An 18175-nucleotide genomic window follows, 5' to 3' on the forward strand; every position below is an offset into this window, starting at 1 on the left:
AGAGGACAGAAGAAATTGTAAGAAATTAAGGTGTAAATACTAAATGATTATTTAATAAGTGTAAATACTAAATGATTATTTAATAAGCTTCGCTTGGGGTTAGGCTTTCATTTACAGTTGTGGCTCAGACTTAACACACTGAGTGATCTTTTGTACATAGAACTATGGCAATGGCTGGGGGCGTTATAGGGCGCGCAACCAAGATGGCCGCACCCATGTGAGGTTCTGGTGGCCTGGGACAATTATCCGACAACATCCTGCTCTCGCAACATGATCGACCAGCAGAATACATGACATACAGCGCCGGATTGCATCCGGAGTTGAATAAAGCGGCCAGAAGTTCCTATACCTCGTCAGCAGATGAGCATCAACGAGTCTCGCCCTGCAGCTGCGGAGGTGCGGCCGAGAGACGTGTGCTAATAGGAACGGTGTTAGACTCCTTCACTGCGATAAAGATGAATGGACACCTCCCTTGCCTGCTAGCCCTGAGAGATTGTGAGGGCGGCCGAGACACCGCTGCAGTACGTGCTGGCATAGGTTGTGCCCTGTGGGAGGAAGGGCGATCGCTCCCCCCCCTGGGACCAGGCGGCCACTGCGAACCTGCGAGCAGCCCGGTAGGGCTGGAGAAGGCCCGACCAGACTGGAATACAGGTACATGCAGTGGTGGCGCTGGTAGACAGAGTGCACAACTATGCTGCAGAGGGGGAAACAATATATATTTGCGGCCGCATCCGGAGATCGAACCCAAATTAAAAAGCCATAAGAGTGGGCAGAAGGCACAACCCTGCAGCAGAAGTGTTCGAGAAGTCGACGAAGGGCAGAAGAGTCTAGTTGAGGCCTGCTCGCGGACTTGTGGGAGGCTCTACTGAGCTGAGAAGGCCTGACCTGCATGGTGGGCAGATATGCACAGTGCAGACACCAAAAGGTTGACTGTGCTGCCTCAGGCAGCAGGGCACAGGGCACAGGAGAAGGCACAAGCACCAGCAACAAAGGAACAGCTTACATAAAGGGGCCACCCGTGGAGGTGAAGGCATATTCCTGCAACGAGAGTAAGCACAAAGGTGGCGACGGGTGGTAGGGCCTCGCTGAGACCCGCTTGCAGACTGGGGCCTGCTGAGAGCCCACAGACAGGAGATCAGATATCCACGCCGCCTGATCGTACCAAAGAGGAATAGTGGCTTGCATCCCCACTGAATGCAGACCTCAGCGGGCCCTGAAACCGACCAGAGACCGAGAAAACTGACATGAGGCCTCGGCCTTCGCACCATTGCCCATAAAGACAGGTACCCATCAGAGCCACAGAAGGCCACAAAAATGGTGGCGAAAGCACTGGCTGAGGACAAACCCCTGATACAACAGCACTGTGTGTTGGGTGAGAGAATAATTCTGGAGCGCCACCCCTCCCTCACAAGGAGGCCCAATACGGAAGAGATTCAATAACTACCCAAGGTGATTTTGAAGAGCGCTGAGCACGAGCGACATTGTGGTAGTGATATTAGAGATGCAGGTGGATACCCTCGGATATCACACTGTTGGGAGTGCCCCAGCGACGATTTTGCAGTACTTCATATCCACTGAGCTTTATCCAGGAGAGCGCTGTTAGGCCGCAGCTACACACGATGGGAAAAACAGACCCAAAACAGTCAAAACTGCCCTTGGAAGCCCACAGGACGCTGAGACATCAGTGCGAATCTGAGCAACTGCCTGCAGGGCAGCATACTGACGCCATGCAACCTGAAGAGGAGGACTTTAAAATATTTCTGGTCATTCGTCACCATGAAGCACAGTTTGACCTCCATAGATCCTAAAATGGACACTATGTGCAACTGACTTGATTTTATGGCCCAAAAACTAGAAAAACACAAAGCACATATCAAGGAGACAGACCACAGAATTGCAGATCTCGAGGATTCAGCGACCTCTAAGGACAAGCAGCTGGCACAAATGGACAAATTACTAAAGGTTATAGCGACCAAGAATGAAGACCTCGAGGCGCGCTCCCGACACAACAACATACGCATTCTGGGAGTACCAGAGAGCGCCAATACCGGCAAAATAGAGGAATGTGTTGAGAAGATGCTGTGTGGCCTCTTCGGCCCAGGGGCTTTCTCGACCCAGTTGGTGGTGGAGAGAGGGCCCCAGACCCTCCCCAGGGATGCCAGCCAGGTCTATTAGTGCAAAACGTCTTAATTACAGAGATCAAGATACGGCTCTGAGATTGGCGAGACCAAAATCACCTTTAATCTATGATGGTCACACTGTTGCTCTATACGCAGACTTTACTATAGGTGTCCAAGAGGCCAGAAAGAAATTTGCATTGGTGAAGTGAAAGCTGATGCAAGCACATATAGATTACGCAATGCTGTACCCTGCATGCCTGCGATTCACTCATCAGGGGAGACAGTATTTCTACACTAATCTGCAGCAGGTGGAGGACTACCTATGAAAACTGAAGAAACCGAAACCGAACCACGAAACTGAGGATCCAGAGACCCGTTCGTCCTCCCAGCTCTCTGATAATAACTGACTGTGTCTAAAAAGAGAGGTGCCATGAGTACAGTGCTGAAGAACGAGAGTGTCACTTACTAAACTGGTCAAAAACTGAATGAGTTCTGCATGGTCATAGAAAAAATAATATAATATACATGACTGACTAGCATTACCATTGGATATGAGTGAGCATGTTTTCCTGAATCACGGGCTCCCCGCTCCCTCTGATCCCCGGTCCGTAGAGAGGAGACAGCAGGCAGACGTGCCTTCTAACGATACCCCACAGGGTGAGCCCCTAGTGATAGCAACTGTTTCTTTACCTCCTCTTCCTATACCTATTGTTGCAGACCCCCAGGAGACAGTCCACCCGTGACCCTTAATATTTACATGTTTCCCCCTCCTCCTCCCCGCTGAGGAACAGAGTCTACTCCCCCCACTTTTTCCCCCTCTATTCCTTCATTTCCCCCTACTCCCCCCCCCTGCCCCGGCCTCCCCCTTCCCTCCTCATCATAAATTCTGAGCTCCTTCTCCCCCCCTCGTTATTTTCCCTTCCTCATTTCTTCACTGCTCTCCTTCCTTTCCCTCCCCTACTACCTCTGGTTTACACAGGCTGGCATATTGCTGTTGAAGTTCTGTTGTTCACGAAAATGTTCTTAAGTGCTGACCTTTTTGGTAGGGTGGGTGGCAATGACTTTAACAACAAGTTCGGGATGTCAATGTGGGACAGGGTGGAAAAGGGAAAGGTCTTTTTTCAAGTACCCTGCAGCATGGCACAATATCTATCATAGAGTTCCCTTACAGTGGACAACATGAGCATACAGACATACTGTGTAACATCACCAGGCCCGTCCGCAGCGCAAAAGACAGAGACATAAGCATATCTCCTAGACAGAGAACAAGCAACAAGACATTCTGATAAGATGAATAACCCAGGTACAGCCACCCAATACGCTTATTGACTGGTAATATTAAAGGACTGGGAGACCCACGAAAGCGCAGGCAAATAATAGCATACCTAGATAGACACTCAATCCAGATTGTGATGCTCCAGAAAACTCATCTAGACCCTAAGAGACCGCAGAGGTTCGCTGCCAGATTGGCAGGATACAGCTGCTTTGCATCATACTCCACCTATTCACGAGGCACAGCCATACTAGTCCATAAAAGCACTCCGTATGTGCCTGTGGGCATGCTGTTGGACCCGCAGGGCCATTTTAGCCTGACATGGGGAGCACTTGCCTTTCATTCAGTGACTCTAGTGAGCTGTTTTGGTCCTAACACTGATGACCCTATGTTCTACATTATGGGGGAAAATTGTAGATATCGGATTTTCACTTGTGTTATGGGGGGAGATTTCAATATTATCTTAAATCCGACACTAGATAGGTCCAAACCACAGCCGCACCACTACACCCGATCCCAGCCTCAAATGGGTGACATCATGAAAGACTGGGGTCTGCTGGATGCCTGGAGACATTTGCACCCAGAGAGAAGAGAAGCCATGTGGCACATGGCAGTGCACAAGACTTGGTTGCGTTTAGATTACTGGGTAGTCACTAGGGGACTTAGTACATAGGTAACCAGGGTGGTTAACACGTAGCACGCACCTACTCCGACCATTCCCCTGTATTCATAAGTATATCGCCACCAATGACGCATACCCCTTACATAAACAGGCGCCTGAACCCCACCGTGCTCTTGGACACAGTGTTCTGAGTCGGAATGAATCAGGAAATACAGGAATTTTTTCAAGGAAATCTAGGATCGGTTGAGTGTGTGACAATGGGGTGAGAGGCATTCAGGGTAACTGTTAGAGGAATTAACATTGCCATGGCAGGCGGGGTGCTTAGAGACCTGCAGCAAACTTTCACCAGACTAGAGAAAGAACAAAAACTAAGCGAAGCTGACATTATCTGCTCGCCATCCCCACAGAAATGCATCGAGCTCAGGGACAAGATAACCATATATCAGAAAGAAGCAGATAGAGAGTGTCGATTCCGAGGGAGATATTTTAAAGCCCACTGCTATGCGGAAGGTGAAAGGCCAAGGAGAGCGCTAGTTGGGCAAATACGAAAGCCCAGATTCTCGAGTTACGTGCTGGAGATACAGACCCCAGAAGGCGAGAGTGCTAAAATGACATCAGATATTTTACAAACATTTCAAATCTTCTATGCCACACTATACACGTCGGCACGACAACAGCTGATATCCCTACAACAATACCTAGAGCTAGTCACCCTGGGATGGCTGGGGGACTCGCAGAGAGAATTCTTATTGGTGAGTTCGAATTGAACGAAATCAGGGCCGCCATAATGCAGCTTCGTCGGGCAAGGCTCCTGGGCCTGATGGCCTACCCGCCGACTTTTATAAAACATTTATAGAGTACTTAGCCCAAATACTCAAACAGGTATACAATGAGGCATTGGAATTAAGAGAGCTGCTGCCCACCATGAGCGAGGCCACCATAATCTCAATACTCAAACCTGGGAAGCCAGCAGATAGATGTGACTCATACAGGCCTCTTTCTATGATTAACTGCAACGTGAAAATATTGGCTAAAATATTTGCGAACCGACTAAGTGTACTCTTGAAGGTGCTAGTGCTGCCCGACCAGACAGGTTTTGTGCCAGGCAGTGCTACATCTCATAACTTATGAACTCTGTTCGCGGCAATTCAAGATATGGACCTGGACCTTGAGGCGGTTGCGGTATTCCTAGACTCCACCAAGGCGTTTTACTCGGTGGAGTGGGACTACCTATTCGGCATATTGCGGCGGAAGGGGATGCCGGATTGCTTCCTGGCCTAGATACGGCTGCTTTATACGCAACCACGTGCAAAGGTAGTAATAAATGGTGCCAGCTCGCCCTGGTTTGACATCACGAGGGGCACTCATCAGGGGTGCCACCTGTCACTGCTGTTATTCGCCTTGCCGGTTGAGCCCTTAGCGGCCAGCCTTAGACAATTACACCACTTATGGGCTCCAGAATACCTCACTCAGCAGGTACTAATTTCATTATACGGGGACGACATTACGCTATACGTGCGAGAACCCCAGACTAGTCTTAATCCAATCTTGAGAGAGTTTATCACATTTAGTGAGCTATCAAGGATTAAAATAAACTGAGGGAAATCTCAAATGTTCCCACTAACTGATGCTGTGCGCCCTTATCCCCTAGATAACCCCATAGAATGGTGCCCCAGCGAAGTTAGTTATCTGGGAATAACAATAACCAGAGATGGTCCAGCGCTCCTAGCGCTACCCATATCCATGTCAGGAAGAATATCCCTAATGAAGATGGTAATCTTACCCAAGTTACTATATTTATTTATTAATATCCCCCATCCACCGGGGTCGGCCTTTTTTAAAACCCTATGGGGCGGGGGGCAACCAAGACTGAAGTGGAAGACACTGACATACGTACAGGGGGGTTTTGAAGCCCACTACTTTGAACTGCATTACCTTAGCGCGCAAGCACATTACGCGACATACTGGTTCAATCCACCCCCCTCTAAACCGCACCTGGCAGTAGAACAATATTACATGCAGCCAACCCCACTATCTGGATTCATAGCTACGCAAACTAGGACGAGTGAAGTGAGCTCCACCACTGTGAAGTGTACCGTGAGTGCGCTGAGGAAAATCGAGAAGCGACTGAATATAGAAATGCTGTATTCACCGCTGCTCCCAGTGATCCGCCACCCTGCCCTGGAGGTCACACAGGAGTTGCAATGTCGCCAACTCCTCAATAAGATGGACATAGTGACGTGGGGCAACCTTTACATAGGCAGCACGTTCCGCACAAAAGAACAGTTTTTTGCAGATAGGGAGCCTGAGCCAATGGACTTATTTATGTATGTCAGATTGAGGCAGAGTTTAAAAGCTGCAACCCCTGCCGAGCCCCCCACAATGGACCAACTGCATTGCCTCCTCCAGAATGCAAACTCTGCTCATGTAGTATCCCAATATACTATACCACACAGAAAGAAACATGCGCACATGCAGGGACCGCTACAGAGCAGTGGGAGCAAGAGATAGGGGAACCCTTTGACAAAAGGAAATGGAGCTATTGCTGCAATCAGACAGGTAAGATAATGGCTAATAGCTGGCTGTGAATTATTCATTATAAATACCTCAACAGACTCTACTACACCCCTGCTAAGCTATTTAAGTTCAAACTATACGATAGTGATGCTTGTGAAAGGTGTTAACAAGAGAAAGCAGGCTTCCTGCATCTGGCATGGGAGTGCGCGGAAATGTGTCTGCCCGAGGCCACCCGGTGGCCATCAGGAGGGCGGGCCCTTAGTCACAGAGGGCTGCCCCCGCCCCTTGCTGTGGTCAGCCACCCCTCCCCAGGGCAGGCGTTGCCCGGTGGAGGTGGGCGGATCGGTGACGCGCGTCCGGGGGCGGCAGGCAGGGAGAGGGTATATCTCTCCCCCTCGCCATTGTTGTGGCCTCTTTGCCGCTCCGGACATCGCGCGTACCACTTCGGGACACTCTTTTGCGGTGAGTGTGCCCTACGGGCTGAGGCCTAAGGGCCATACCCCCCCTCCGCCTACTCCCTCCCTTTGGAGGTTTCAGAGCAATGGCTAGGCGACCCGCTTAGCGACGGGCCACTGTGGAGGTGGTGTTACGGGCTTCCATATCAGCATTTCTCTCCGGCTGCGGGCTGAGGCCTGCGGGCTGAGGCCTGCAGACTGAGGCCTACGGGCTGTGCCTCCCCACTCGCCTCCGCCTACTCCCTCTCTTCGGAGGTACGAGCAAGGCTAGGCAGCCCGCTTAGCGACGGGCCGCTGTGGAGGTGGGGGTTTTCGGGACTCCTTTCACTGTCTATATCGCCGATGTCCAGGCGGTTCAGAGTGGCTTCACCCTGGCGGCTCCGTCTCGCTTACGTTCTCTAGAAATGGAGCCGCCAGGATGTACTATGCTGCATTGTGCCACATGTGCTTTGCAGTGTGTTCTTACGGCAGTCCTTGCCATAGCGGGGGGGTATGCCTCCGCCATGTTCCTCATGCCCTGGCCCTCCCACACGCACCCCCCATCTCCAGTGCGGCGCCATGTGCTTCCCTGTGGGTCCCCCTGCGGAGTGCAGACGTCTGATTGCAGCCTCATCGTCTACTCAGGTCAGATTACTCCTCGTGCCCCCCCCCCCCCTTCGGGGAGGTTTTCCGTGAGTGATTGGCGGGGGCGGGTGGGTGTGCTTGCCGGGTGACCCCTGTTTCCCAAGTGTGAGGACCTGTGGGCTGACGGTCGCGGGCTTCCGCTGGTCGGTACCGGGTAAGTCCTAGCCCCGGTCCTGTGTGCATATGCCTGAATTATGGCAATATCGTCTGCTCACAGGCCGAGGTAGGCACTGGCTGATCATGGGTGCTATTGTTTACGGCACTGCCTTGTAGTGCCTGTAGCGCCCCTGGGCGGCGCGTGGGGTAGAGCGCTGTGCCGGGTGCGCTGGCTTGCGGTGTGCTTTCTGGGCTCCAGTTGTGTGGGCCGGCAGGGGCCCGTCGGTGGACACGTTGGGGCAGCAGCCAGGGTCCGGTCTCAGGGGGGGGAACGGTGCTCTTGTATTTCAGTGGGCCGGGCCGCGACAACCCCGCCCGGAGCCATGATTGTGGGAGCAGTTATGTCTCAACATTGGGCATGTGGCGCTCAAAGTCGCTTATGCAAGGGTGCATGCGCCGGCAGTCACGCCAAGGGGCCGCCCTTCCCCCCCCCCGTTCCCTGCTCAGTTTCGGTGTTACGAGGGGGCCACGAGGTTTTAATGTTGTCTCACAATGTTGTTCCTACAGCGGTGGATGTTTTAATTCCCTAGTCTAATTGCTCACCGAATCCCTCTCACGTGTCAGGCTTGGAGAAGTGTGGCTCAATGGTTAGAGGAGGCAGACCTGGAAGCAGAGGTCAGCCCGGGACCAGGGTTCAATTCCCGGCTCGGCGGGGTCTTGAGTCCGAAAATGTCCATGGACTCGACAATTCTCGCTCCGGTGCCTACTCGATTCATGGGTTCACACTCTGCGACTCTGGGCAATAGCTTGCTTAATCTCCACAACGGCCCCTCGCGGCGGGATGCCTGGCTTTCACCTTGCGGATACCCTGCTGGGGTTATCTCACAGGGGAATACCAGGACGGGTTCCCTAAGCAAGCGCTTAGAAACCGCTCGGTGATTTGCGCTATATAAATTCCTGTACATTTACATTTACGTTTACATTGTGCCTTGCAGTTGCGGCGGGCTTAGTTGGTGTGCTTTCCTGGGGCCTGGTTTTCTAACGACAACATTGTAGCACTCAATCGAACATGGAAGTGCATCTTTGCTTTCTTGTCAGCAATTTGGCGCGTGTGTTCGTCATCCATTCTGGTCTTCGCAGGAGCTCGGCACCAGCATGAGACGTTTGGTGCGATTTTGTGTGCTTCTATGTTAATTATGCATCTTCTTATCTTGCAGACCGACTCGCCCTGCCTCCTTGCGCGCTCGCCCCAGTGGTCCGCCACCCCTCCTGCCTACATCAGTTATTGTTTGTGAGGTATGTAGCTGGGGCTGTGGCGCGGTGGTTGACCAATATTGTGATGCTTATGTCGCTGCTCCAGAAAGGACGTTGTTAGTGACATGTTTGTGCTGATACCTAATACAGCATTTCCTTGCACGTTTCAGGCTTTCCGCTTGCGTGCTTCTTCCGGTGGGCGCACACCCTCCTCGCAGCATCAGCAAGTTTATCGGAGGTATGTATATGCTCTGAGGGTGGTTGGGTGCGTCTCAAGGGAAGAGGCGAGTGCACGGGTCTGTTCGTTTGGGTGGCACCTGTCAGCTGTTGCATTTGATGTGTGTCGCATTGAGGACTTGCCACACTCATTGTGGGGCCTCGGTCTCGCGCAAGCCCATCGGGCTTTTTTTGTGTCCATGCAGTCCATGCACATTTTAACATTTTGCCTCAACAGCGCCCCCCCCCCACAGGGCAGTTTGTGGTGAGTCTGCGTTTTCTTCGAAGACATGCAGCTCTTGGTACACCACAGGTCCCGTCCCGTCTCACATTTTCTTTCTCTCTCATGCAGAAGTTCGCCCTCGTTGATCGGCTTAGGGCCTTGGGAGCTGTCCTTTCCCCCGGCAGCACCCCCCCCCCCCGCGCACACCCGGCGCCAGGACCACTTCGTGTGAGGTATGTGCATAGGAGGCGAGATCGTCTCTCGGTGGCTGTGTGTTTTGGGGAAGCAAGACAAGCAAAGTAGTTCATGTTGCTCCATATGTGATCATGTTGTTCAAAGCTTAAATGTAAAATGTAAATGTAGTATACTTGTAAAGCGCACAGCTGCCCCAGCAACGGGGCGTCCCGGCGCTGTATAACTCTGGGGAACCCGTCCTGGCTTTCCCTGTGGGATGGTCCCTTTCTGGGAGTCCCCAAGGTGGAGCCAGGCATCCCCGGAATTGGTGGGGCCGTTGTGGAGATTAGGCAAGCTAATGCCCAGAGTTGCCGAGTGGAACCCCTGATTAGAGTAAGCACCGAAGCGAGAATTATCGAGTCCGCTGACCAAGGTCCACGACCCTGCCGCGTCGGGAATTGAACCCTGGTCCCGGGCTGACTTCTGCTCTCAGGCCTGCCGCCTCTAACCAGTGAGCCACACTACTCCACAATACATTCCCTTGATAGCGCCGTGTCACAAATTCTCTGCTAGGTACGCACGTGTAGATAGTCAGCTCTGTTTTCCCCCAACATTCTTTTAGCATATGGAACTTTTGGCTCACAGTCACTTTTTCTTTCAGGGGAAGAGCCAAAGATAGGCATGGAGAGTCAGGGGTCCCCTCCGCTTTTTACGCAGACGTCACAGGTCGACGACTCACGGTTAGGACCCTCGCAGGATGCGCAGATGAAGGCACTGCTGGACTTGATCAAGGTGAATGGGGTTGTGTGGGCTAGTGAACTTTTGACGGCCAACCCCCCCCGAGCCCCCGGGGCCGGCCCCGCCCCAGAACAAGACATCGTGAAAGAGACTGGTCACACCAGGTCCAAGCGTGTACGGAAGCCGATAGTGAAAGACTTCCCAGCAGAGCCTCCCCCCAAAACCAGGGCTCCCGAACTTGTCAGGAATGTGATTGTGCACGCCCCCGCCTCACCCCCGGCGGTGATCTTGAATAGCACTCCCCCACTCCCTCGCCCGGTGGATTCTACAGCAGACTTCGCCACCAGGGAGGACCTGGGTAAGCTCACGAATTCCCTCTCTGTCTTTATGTCAGAGGTCACAGCGAGTTTGCTGGCCGCCCCCTCGCCCGCTTTGACATCCGCAGGGCCCTTGGAGGTGGGGCCACCAGTCATGGTTCCTCCGCCCACGGCATCAGTTGACGCATTGGTAGCTCGGGTGTGGGGCGGGCTTCCGGTTCAAGGTGGGGACAGCAGTGCAGCGCCCGAATGTCCCCTTGTCGACTTGGCTAGCTCCGTTATTGCGCCGACCCCTGCCCCAGTGCTGCTTACCGCTTCCCCTGCGCCCTCGGCCTTACCCGCGCTCCCAGCTGCACCTGCGCCCGCACCCATTTCAGTCTTGCCTGCGCCAGCGGTTAAGATGACCATGGCCCCCCTGTTGTCAGGCAAATGTTCCCTTGCTTGGCAGGTGTCTCAGGCAGCAAAAGAATGCATATGGCGTAGGGAATTTGTTGATATCTTCTCCTTCCTCATGTTGGGTGCCGATGGTTTTGACATCAGGAAAGTGGGTGCCAAGGATGAAGAAAAGAAAGTTCGTTTTCAGTCTTGGCCTGAGAAAACAATCAAGAACTGGAGACAAGCTTTCTCCATCCTAGCGGCAGTAATCACTGAGCGTTTCCCAGAGCAGGCACAGGGGCTTTTTCAATATGCGAGTGTTATAATTGATGAAGCAGAGTCCTCTGCGGGCATGGGGTGGTACAGGTACGACTGCGAATTTCGGAAAAAAATGACGGTCTGCCCCGAATTGGAATGGGATCAGACCGAGGTGAGACTCTGGATGCAACATATGGGTAAGGGTAAATTAGAAGGTGTGGGCAAAGTGAGCACGCAGGAAAAGAAAGCTGAAACAGGTAAGGGCCTGTACACAGAGAAGAAAGGTAATTTCAAGCAGTCCTTTCGTGGGGGCGCGGCGGTGGAGGTTTCAATAGACAGGCAAGCAGGAAAGGTTTCACAGCAACTTGTAGGTTGTTCAATGCAGGTAATTGTACCTGGGGTAAGGCATGCAGGTTTGCACACTCTTGCAGTAAGTGCAGTGGGCCACACCCCAGGTCAGCATGCGACAAGCGCGATTCCGTAGGTGCAACCAGCAAAGACAAGTAAGAAACTTTCTCCAAGCTTTGACCCCCTGTACACTTCCTGCTGCTCCCACCCCATCACCCTCCCCTTGCTTGGCCATGTGGATCTAAATACTTGTATTGTCTCCATTTGGGATTCCCCCTGCCACTCCAAAGGCCCGTCTCCTGTCATCATCTCTAACCTTCTGCCCTTACTAAGGTCCTATCCCAATAAGAAAGACAGGACTGTCCTGGCGGGAGGTTTCCTTGAAGGTTTTAGAATCCCTTACCAGGGTCCCAGGGTCAGCAGGGACCTGAGAACCAGAAGTCAGTTAGGGACCTCCCTGAGGTTGTAGGTAAGAAAATCTGCAAGGAAGTGTCTTTGGGGAGGGTGGCGGGCCCATTCGCGTCTCCTCCCCTCCCTGATTTTGTACTGTCCCCACTGGGTGTGGTACCAAAAAAGGAGCCGGGGGCTTTCAGGATAATTCACAACCTCTCCTTCCCGGAGGGCAATTCCGTGAACTCCTGGCTAGCAGAGGGGGCTTGCTCCGTTTCCTATTGCTCCCTGGACATGGCGATTGACCTGGTTAGGAGAGCAGGGAAAGGGGCCTGGCGGATATTGAGGCAGCGTTCAGACTTTTGCCCGTGCACCCAGATAGTCAGCATCTTTTGGGCTTTAAGTGGAGAGGTGAGTACTATTTTGACAAATGCATGCCCATGGGTTGCGCCGTTCCGTGCGCCTTCTTTGAGGCATTTAGCACCTTCATGCAATGGGCCCTCTCCATGAAGTATGGTGTCACGGCGGTGTCTCATTACCTTGATGATTTCCTTTTCATCGGTAGGGAGGGTACTCAGGAATGCAGGGAGGGTCTGAATGCTTTCATTGACTTGGCTGGACACCTGGGCGTGCCTTTGGCGCCTGGCAAGACTGAGGGTCCTGCACAGGTTCTTACTTTCCTTGGCATTGAGCTAGATACGGTAATGGCGTGTCAAGACTCCCCGCCGAGAAGGTACAGGACCGGAAACGGGACATTCAGGACTTGCTGGGAAAGGACAAGGCACCGCTGGGGGTCATCCAGAGTCTCCTGGGCAAACTTAATTTTGCGTCTAGAGTCATTCCAGTGGGACGAGTGTTTGCTAGGAGACTAGCCAGGGCCACTGCTAAGGTCTTCAAGCGTCATCATTTTGTAAAGCTGTCTGCGGCCTTGAAGAAAGACCTGCTAATGTGGGCTGAATTTTTGTCAGATTTCAACGGGACTGTCATCTGGAGGTCTCCGTGGGTGGACAGCCCTGAAATCAGCATTTTCACCAATGCCTCTGGCAGGGAGGGTTTCGGGGCAATCCTGGGTGATTTGTGGTGCGCGCAGGAGTGGCCTAATGCCTGGCGTAAGCGGGGGATCACTTCCAACATAACTATCCTGGAGCTCTTCCCCATTGTGGTATCGCTGCATCTGTGGCCGGCCCCATTGTCTAACAGGAAGGTCCTTTTGTGGTCGGACAATATGGCGGTTGTTCAAGCCATCAACGGTCTAACAGCTAGTTGCCCGTTGGTTCTTTGCTTACTGAGGGAGTTGGCCAGCAGGAGCCTGCGCTGCAATTTGGAATTTAGGGCTAGGCACATTGCGGGGGTCACTAATGTCGCGGCTGGCGCTCTTTCTCGTTTTCAGTGGGACCGTTTCCGGGCGGCGTGCCCACAAGCGAGAACAGAGATGACCCCCTTTGCACCAGGAATTTGGCGCATCTTGGAGTGGAGCAGGAACTGAGAGAGTTAGGGGAGAGGTATCTAGCCCCAGGTACGAGGAGGCGCTATGGTAGTCACCTGGCCAACTTCCAGAAAGCAATTGTTGAGTTGGGTCTGACAGCCCTGCCGCTGGAAGACAGAGTACAGGCTTTTGTTGTCTGGGCCAAGAAACAGGGTAAATCCCACTCCTGGGCTTGCGGACACCTGGCTGCAATCAGCCATGATGCAAGGTTGAGAGGGGCAGGTGACCCGACCAAGTCTTTTGTAATTAAGGCGGCATTGAAAGGGTGGGCTCGGGATGAACCTAGGATCCCCGACAACAGGTCCCCTATTGAGTTCCCCACTCTGCAGGCCATGTTGGCGGTCCTGCAGTTGGTGGTGCACTCGCATTTTGAGGCTTCCCTCTTCGGCCTTCTGCCTAGCGTTTTTTGGGGCATTCCGGAGCAGCGAGCTAGTAGCACGCTCCAAGGCAGATAAGTCTGGGGACGCTTTAGGGGTGGCGGACATAAGTGTCAAGGAAGGTCTGTCCATCACCCTCAGACGGTCCAAAACTGACCAGGCTGGCAAAGGGTCAGTTATCTTGTTGGCCCCACTGGGGGACCTCCGTTATTACCCGGTAGCGGCCCTCCAGTCTTACCTCGCTCTGCGCTCAGCGGTACTGGGTTACCTCTTCATCCATGCTGACCTGAGCACCCTGACCAAATACCAATTGGATAAAATAATGTTAGCATGCCTTGATAGAGCTGGTTTGTTGAAACAGGGGAAAAGGTTCTCCAGCCATTCATTCCGAATTGGGGCGGCCACTTCTGCGTTTAAGGCAGGCATGCAGCCAGAAAGTGTTCAGAAAGTGGGGCGCTGGGAGTCTCCCTGCTATAAACGTTATATTCGCCCATGAACAGGGTATCTCGGCCTGGCCATACTATTGTATATATGTTTGCTGTGTTCCTAGTTTTAGGCTTTGATGCTCCTTTGCAATTTGTTTGTGCACTCTTGGTCAATAAACATTTCAAAATGAATTGCGTCTTTTCTTTGACAGGGTCAAGAGTATGGTTCTTGGGGCATTCCACAGTCGCCAGGTTGGGCCGGTGGGCAGCGATCAGGAACTGGACGCAGGGCTTCGTGAACATTGACTGTGTTTGGCTGGGTTTCCCTGGCATGCGCTGGAATAGTCTGTTGCACAGATTACAGGTAGCTCTAGCTACAGCGGGGCCTCCACCTCAACACTTGGTGATTCACCTGGGTGGTAATGACCTCACAAACTTGGGAAGGTCAACCTTATTGCAGAAAATGAAAGTAGATCTTGGGGTCATCTGCGGGCTTATGCATGAGTGTGAGATCTGGTGGTCGGAAATTGTGCCACGTAGAGTTTGGTGGGGCGCTAAGTCGTGTCAAGCAATTGAAAGGTCAAGAGGTAGAGAAGGACATCCTGGGAGGGCTCGAGCCAGTAGCCCTTCTAACAGCAAACAGACACCCCCAAAGGACCAACCCAATACTGAAACACACGAGGGAAGCGCTGATGAAAATAGACAGACGCATGACGCAGAAGTTGAAATGTACAGCATGGGAATCTATCTGGTTCAATACAAAAGTAACTTATCACGAAGCGACAATGCACAACGACATATGGATCGAGAAAGGAATCAGCCTCCCCAAACAGATGGAAACCAAGCGGGGACCGTTGACATTCCAAAACTTACAGCAGCTACATAACCTCCCGAACCAAGAGCTCTACAACTTCCTCAAGATCAAAACAGCTATAACGAAAGCGAACCTACATAAAGAGGAACCAAGCATCATCAAATACATGCAGATCCTCAACTCAGCAGGCCACCAAACTGCTAAGATCTATAAGCTCCTGAGCCCCTCCACACTGTCGCAGAACAAGAAAATAACCAACACATGGGAAACGCTCCTTGGCAGGCAACTAAATGAAAAAGAACGGGCAAAAATGTGGGGCACAGCGACAACAAACAAAGTTACCCCACAACTAGCGCAAACGAAGTTTTGGCTCCTCCACAGGGCCTACTGGACACCGTCCAAGCTCCACAAGGTCGGCATCGCAGAGTCGGGCAACTGCTGGAACTACCAGAAAGAAGAAGGCACCCTCGAGCACCTCATTGTCAAATGCGTGAAAGTCAAGAGGTTCTGGACACAGATCAACACCTTCATAAACGACATGCTCAAAGCAGACCTAACAATCAGCTTCGCAAGCCTAGCAACAGAACACCTGACCGCGAACCTAAACAGCAGAGAAGAGAGAGAACTACTGGACCTGCTCCTCACAGCGGCCCTAAAAATAATCCTGACAAACTAGAAGAACACAGCCAAAGCAAACTTTAAAACGTGGATTAATTGGGTCACCTTCCTGAGAGGAGCAGACAACATCACAGGCAACTTCTCCAAGGAACACAACGCCAAAGTACACATGTGGGGCCCACTCGACGAGCACCTGAGGAAGACCCAGTAAAGGACAACGACCCCCCCCCCTTCTTTCTTTCTCTCCTTCTTTCCCCTCCTCTCAACTGGGGGAACAACAAAAGGAAAGAGCGCGCACTCACAAATGGACTGTAGACATAAAAAACCGCCAATGTATATCCCACCTATATATTTCGTTTGTTTTAATTTTGTATGTCTTTTTTCCTGCCAATAAAAAGCTTTTTCAAATAAAAAAAAGAAAGGTCAAGGAGGAAAATCAACAGCGCCATGAAAAAATTCACCCAACGGAGGGGTTTGGGTTTGGGTTTCATCAAACATGAAATGATCAGGACAAAGTCAAAGGTTACTTTGAGGCGGATGGGGCTCATCTCACGCCTGTTGGCTTAGACCTATTCCTCCTCGATTTAAAAGAGGCACTTCTGAGCAAAGGTTGCAGGTAATAGAGGTAGCATTGGTGGGGGGCCCGTGCGGCGGTGGGGACCGTCGCTCGGGCTGTGGCGGAGTTACAGGGCAATCCGGAAGCAGAGAGGTGCAACACTGTACTTCAGCGGGCACATAGGGGTGCCAGAGCCTAACCTAGAACCTCATGGGAGGTCCAGGAACCCGTGTCGGCGCCCCAGTAGTCCTTCGGGCGGTTGTGGGCCTGTGCAACCGGGGGTTTGCCTAGATACGCCCCGCAAGGGGCGAGAGTAGTGTTATTACCATAAGGGTGCAGCAGTTGGGTGGTTCGCCACTGTGCTGATTGGCTCATCAGGCGGGCAGGTGGCGAGAATGCGGCCTGCCCTTGGATTGCCCGTAAGATAACCCACCGTGATTACATAATGTTGTATGTAACAATAAACCTGCAGCAACTTTTCCCAATCTTAACACTTGTGTCTGTGTGTTATTTGTGGGATGTTGGATATGTTGGGACGGGGGGGTTCCTGTGGCCCTGATGTGACTATGTGTCTGCCCGAGGCCACCCGGTGGCCATCAGGATGGCGGGCCCTTAGTCACAGAGGGCTGCCCCCGCCCCTTGCTGTGGTCAGCCACCCCTCCCCAGGGCAGGCGTTGCCCGGTGGAGGTGGGCGGATCGGTGACGCGCGTCCGGGGGCGGCAGGCAGGTAGAGGGTATATCTCTCCCCCTCGCCATTGTTGTGGCCTCTTTGCCGCTCCGGACGTCGCGCGTACCACTTCGGGACACTCTTTCCCTCCCTACCTCTAACCCTGAGTGTCAGCTAGGGGGTGGGGGGGCTCCTGAGGGAGCTTTAATGTGTTCCTTTTTGCGTTGCAGGCGGAGTTACAGGGCAATCCGGAAGCAGAGAGGTGCAACACTGTACTTCAGCGGGCACATAGGGGTGCCAGAGCCTAACCTAGAACCTCATGGGAGGTCCAGGAACCCGTGTCGGCGCCCCAGTAGTCCTTCGGGCGGTTGTGGGCCTGTGCAACCGGGGGTTTGCCTAGATACGCCCCGCAAGGGGCGTGAGTAGTGTTATTACCATAATGGTGCAGCAGTTGGGTGGTTCGCCACTGTGCTGATTGGCTCATCAGGCGGGCAGGTGGCGAGAATGCGGCCTGCCCTTGGATTGCCCGTAAGATAACCCACCGTAATTACATAATGTTGTATGTAACAATAAACCTGCAGCAACTTTTCCCAATCTTAACACTTGTGTCTGTGTGTTATTTGCGGGATGTTGGATATGTTGGGGCGGGGGGTTCCTGTGGCCCTGATGTGACTATTCGTCTATACTGGAGGAATGTTATAGAGGCGCTAGGACACATGACCACGACCATAACCACATCATGCAAACGCTGTGGTGGCGCTGTTAGGTTACACAGCAGACATACCCTCAGAATATCGAAGATATATAGCACTGGGCCTCTTACTGGCTAAGCGAAGAGGAGCATACAAATGGGGCAGAGGGAGGTCACCTACATTTAAGGACTGGATCTGAGATCTCCTCCTCTGGCAGGAGCAGACATTAATATATACTGAATTACTGCCCACAGCCTCGAAACCAAGGGATATTTGGGACCCATTGTGCTCATATTTACTTGCACACCCTGAGGCGACTGGCGACAAACTGGACCCCCCTACCTTTACTGATTAGACAAGGCAGGCCAGAGGATACAAAACAAGAAACAAACATCCCAAAACGCACACGACCCCTCCCACAACAATGCGCATATCCCCGGGACTTAGGGCTGGGAGGCAACGAGGGCAGACAATAGGGATAGAACACTATTTTGGCGTGAAGCTGGTCTGTTATGTTATCCCATATACATGGGCGTACTT

This window comes from Lissotriton helveticus, chromosome 1_1 (genome assembly GCF_964261635.1).
Source record: "Lissotriton helveticus chromosome 1_1, aLisHel1.1, whole genome shotgun sequence".
NCBI classification, from domain to species: Eukaryota; Metazoa; Chordata; class Amphibia; order Caudata; family Salamandridae; genus Lissotriton; species Lissotriton helveticus.